Genomic DNA, 5086 nt, shown 5'->3' with positions numbered 1-5086 from the left:
CACTAAAACTATGAATTGAGAAATGCATAAAATGGTAATGCTATGAAATAAATAGGCAAAGACAATTAAAAAGAACTAGGGAAGTGAATCCACACTAAACCCTAAATACATGCTAGATCAAGACTAAATTGGGGATAGATAATATATATATAATGGTCAAGAATTATATAGCAACACATGGTTACCCTATAATCATCAAGAAGTTCATTAAATCAAAACAAGAATGATCCATCAAAAGTTCATACATTTGAACTACCTAAACTAGGGTATAGCATCAAACCTACTACCTTAAGCAAAAGACCATCAAGCCATTAATCAAATGATAAAGCACATGAAGCTAGGAATCAAGTATAAACCATCAAAGGGAATACCTAAACAATGGACTATCAAGTTTCTCTATAAACATGCCATGAAAACCACTCATAATCTTATTTCCATTGTCACCATGAAATGTAAGCATTAAGATTAATATAAGGATCATCAAAGATAAGATAATTAACTTACATCAATCATTTATGAACATTGAAATTCATTACAAAAAGTAATATGCTCTAGATTATGAGAAGACCAAAAATTATACATATTTATCCCCAAAATAGAGCCTAATCTAAAACATGATTACAAGGGAAGGCATCATCACCTCCCTAGATGGAGGTTTAGTTACCCACTAATGTAAGGAGTTAAGAGAAATAAGAAGAAGAAGAATCCATTATTGCACCTTGAGCTTCAAGAACACCCAAAAATCTCTCCACCTCTACTCTAGCTCTTCCATCATGAGATATTTGATATGTATGACCATACCCCCTTCTTATCCTTCTAAAACCTACTCCCCATACTCCCAATCCCAAGCCTTTTCCTCTGCATGAAGCTGGACCACACAAAAGAATGATAAGGGGACAAAAATGCTGAAAAACAGGAGCAGTTGAACTGCTTTCTGCAGGTTGGCGGGCGCCGACGGAGGCTTGGCTTTGAGGGGATGCTATTGGAGTGAATGGCGGGCACCCACGGAGGCACGGCGGGTGCCCGCGGAGGCCTGCGGGGGCTTCGGCGGGGGCTTCAACAAGGCTCCGCGAAAGAGGCCAGAGAGTTGAGGGGTTCGGCGGGCGCCCGCGGAGGCCTGCAGCTGCATTTCAATTCAGGCTTTATTTTGTAAGCCTTCCTGAGCCAGAGCATTGATGCGAGCTTCAACATGAACACTAAGCCACGAGGGGCGCAATAACAGCAACATAAGAGACTTGATCCAAAACGACTCCCCGAACGGAGCACGTATTTCAACACAAATGATGTCAAAACCGCTTCATTGATCATTCTCGGGCAAAATACCTGAAATCAGAAATACATACACAAATGAAGTTAAACTGTACATTATACTCGATTCATGGACTTAACTAGTGCAAGAAAGGGCGCTTGAATATGCAATATTCGGCGCTTATCACACCCCCAGACTTACATTTTGCTAGTACCTTAGCAAAACAAAATATAGAATCTATTAAAAATGACAAAATGCATTAATCATTGAGCAAGAAATTTATCTTTGAAGCTCAAATGTAACATGGAATGACAAAAATTGGAGGAAGTTCCATTAAACAGACTACCTTGCATATATGAAGCCTTAATAATCAAAATGGCAAAAATGAGTTCAATCTTCAATGCATCAATCATTAAGCTCTATATAAAAACTTCAATTATCATCTCTTGGATAACATGAACTCTAACTTCAATGAAAGTGAGCTGAATTCCCAATATGCGGCTTTTACCCTCTTTTTCCAATCCCAAGAACACATTTTCACATCCTTAAATCTCCTTCAAAATGAGGTCCCCATGGCATAATTTTATTAAAATGCAACTTTTGTTGCTTATTGAGAATTCTATTGTTCAAAACAAAAGAAAGCAAACAATTGGTTGTGCAATGCCAAAATCCCTTAAGCTTTCTAACCAACCCATGTAGCAAGCGTTAGGCCAACAACTCCCAAACCAGATGGCTTTAGGGTGCTAAGTGTAGAAACACTCCTAAGGCTTAATAACTCGAGCTGGAAAGGCTACGAACTTCAATGAACCAAATTTATTTATTTATTTATTTTTAAAAAATAACCGTGCAATGTCTAGGTTCTTTAAGCTTTCTAACCAACCCATGTAACAAGCGTTAGGCCAACAACTCCCAAACCAGATGGCTTTAGGGTGTTAAGTGTAGAAACACTCCTAGGGCTTAATAACTCGAGCTGGAAAGGCTACGAACTTCGACTGGTCATTGATTGCTCTCCTTTTTTTTTTTTTTTTTTTTTTTTTTTTTTTTTTTTTTTTTAATCAAATGCCAAGGGTATCCATTCATTAGCGTCATTAATTCAGATCACTGAGTCCCGATCAAGGTCAATTTGGGTTGTATGCCTCACAATTAGGTTTTCGGTGTGCAAATGTGCAATGTGAAGCATAAAAGAGTATGAAATCCGACAAAAATTTAATTGAAGTCTTTATACAAACCAACTATGAATCAACATGCTTATTTCAAAAGTTTCCTTATTTTCAAAAATTATCTCGGCTTCTATACACAAAGTATTAAGTACATGCTTCAACCTTCAACAAGTTCCATGGTTACACTGTCATTGCTTTCAACAACATGATTTTATTAACTTATGAGCATAAAAAATGAGCAAAAATCATACGAATGAAAGCACATGCATCCCCAAACTTGAATGTCACATTGTCCTCAATGTGAGAAGACAAAGGATAAGAGAATTAGAAAGAAAACTAGAGAGTGCGAAGAATAATAGTAACAAGTTGAGGAGGAATAAAGTGGCGGTGCAAAAATAAGCCACTTTGTGAATTCCAAGAGCAAACCTGCAAACTTGAAATCAAAAACCTGTCAAAAGCATCTATACAGAGCAAGAATCAAATGATCCAAAAATTACTAACGATAACTGTAATTTATTTCAAATCTAAAATCCATGCAAAAAAACAAAAGAGATGCAGTTAAAAGTTTAAAAGAATTGGAAAAGAAATGCCAAACGCGGCCCAAAAGAAGTCTAAAAGTAGCATTACTGCAAAAGGGAAATAAAACCAAGAAACAGGAAATCAATCCTCTATTGGCGTGGAGGAGGAAGCATCAGGTGCGCTTGGCGCTCGGTCTAACAATGACTGGAGCACAGCCTGCAAAATCTCTTGATTCTCCTGGGTTTTCTAGACGGCACCCTCTATAGTATCAAAGCGCAAGGAAAAAGCATCGAGATGAGCATCCAAAGTGAGATAGTCGGTGCGAGTCATGACATCCGGCAGTGGGACAAAAGTGGCAGCTGGAGAAGCGGGGGCATCAGGAAGAGGAGGAGCAGGAGCCACAGGGGGGGCCGGAGCACCCCAATCCAACTCGTCACCAATGTGGGCCTGACGAGATGTCTGAAGTTGAGCTATGCTGGACTTCCAGACCCCAAAGTTGAAGGTTAACACATCTTTCTCTTTCTGTTCACCACGGGGAGCTCGGAACCCCATATTTTTGAGCAGCCTTGTAATAAGGTATGGAAATGGGAATGCCCAGGTTGTGGTGGTGCGCGACCGAACCAAGATTAATTCCTTGTAGATTTTTAGCAATTGGTCCCAGACAAGTTGTGGGACACAAAACCAACACTCCTTTTCAGCATAGTAGAGGGTTTTCAGAAATTCCCCCTTTCGCTCGGAATGGCCTGGCACGGGTAGGATGTTCTTGGCCAGGACCGAATCGAGAAACCATAGCTGGCAAGTTATGAAAGATTTATTGGTGCTTATGGTTCTGTTTCCGGTGAATTGACCATGAAAAATTTCTCCCACAATGTCCGATAAGGTAGGCTGATCGGGACCTTCAACATAAAAGGGGAGGCCCGCCTCATCCACTGGCAAAATCAAGGGGCAATCCATAGCTATAGCAAGGTCATCGAGGTCGAATTCATAATCATAGTCATCAATGGTAGTTTTGATTTTGTCCGGTTCCTCGCATGAGTGGACCATGTTGGCATAGAATAGACGGACCACACGTGGGAAGTAAGAATGAGCGTGCTGTTTAAAAATAGAGGCTAGGCCACGAGCCCTCAATTCACGGATGAACCATGCGGTCTCCACATGGCTCTTGAAAGTAGGTGTAATGTCAAAATGAGCTTCGGTTTCAATTGGCTATTTAGCCCAATTTGGGGACGGAGGAGCATTAGAAGGGCCTCGGATGACCTAGCACGCTTGGAAATAACCCTAGGAGCCATTGGAATGAAGAAAATTGGTTCAGGACTTTTGTCAAACACCTGGTATGCAGCAGAAATTAGAAGAGAGCAAAATGAGGTTAGAAAGGTGAAAATTCCAAAAATTTGCATCTAAAATCAACCATGCACAATCCCAACAAATTCTACAACCTTCACCACACCAATCCCATCCTCCATTGATCCACAAATTGAAAGAAAGGAAGAAGAAGACTTACCTTAAGTTGAAGAATCAAAAACTCTCTTGTTGGGGCTTGGGGATGGAAGATTAAGAGGATGAGAAAGATGGATGGAGATTAGGATGGAGGAGGATCGATGATAATGAAGTGAGAGTGAGAGATTTAGGGGTGAAGGAAGGTTTGGGGCGCAGGTTGAGAGAGGGAGGAGGGTTTATATGAAATAAAAATGGGCTTAGAAGCCTATTTAATTTGCCAGCGACGGGTGGCGGGCGCCCGCGAGAGCTCCGCGGGCGCCTGCGAATGACCTGAGTGTACTGACTAGTTTGGCGGGCGCCCGCGGTGGCGCGGCGGGCGCCCGCGGGAGCTCATGAAATGCTGCCTTGTGCAGCATAGTCAAGTTTGGTCAACCCATGGACGGAAGCACATGAACTTCCAGCATAGATTGGAGAGCAACGGGATTGTGATGACTGCGAAGAATGAAATGGAACGAACTAATTCACCACAACAGTCCTATGATGCAAACTTTGGATAGAATGGGAGATTTGTCCAAACGACTTCGAATATTCCCCGAAGTTGAACAAAGATATGGACATGATGAAAATGACCAAATGTGATCACCAGAATGTGTCCCGGGAATGTCTTGACATTGGCCATGAAGAGAACGGAAGCATGAAAAATGGAATAATTGCTTCCCAT

Source organism: Cornus florida, unplaced genomic scaffold (assembly GCF_030987335.1).
Source record: "Cornus florida cultivar Cherokee Brave unplaced genomic scaffold, ASM3098733v1 CherokeeBrave_3.0.0_Hap2_Chr04, whole genome shotgun sequence".
Classification (NCBI taxonomy): Eukaryota; Viridiplantae; Streptophyta; class Magnoliopsida; order Cornales; family Cornaceae; genus Cornus; species Cornus florida.
Note: the sequence above shows the minus strand (reverse complement) of the source record.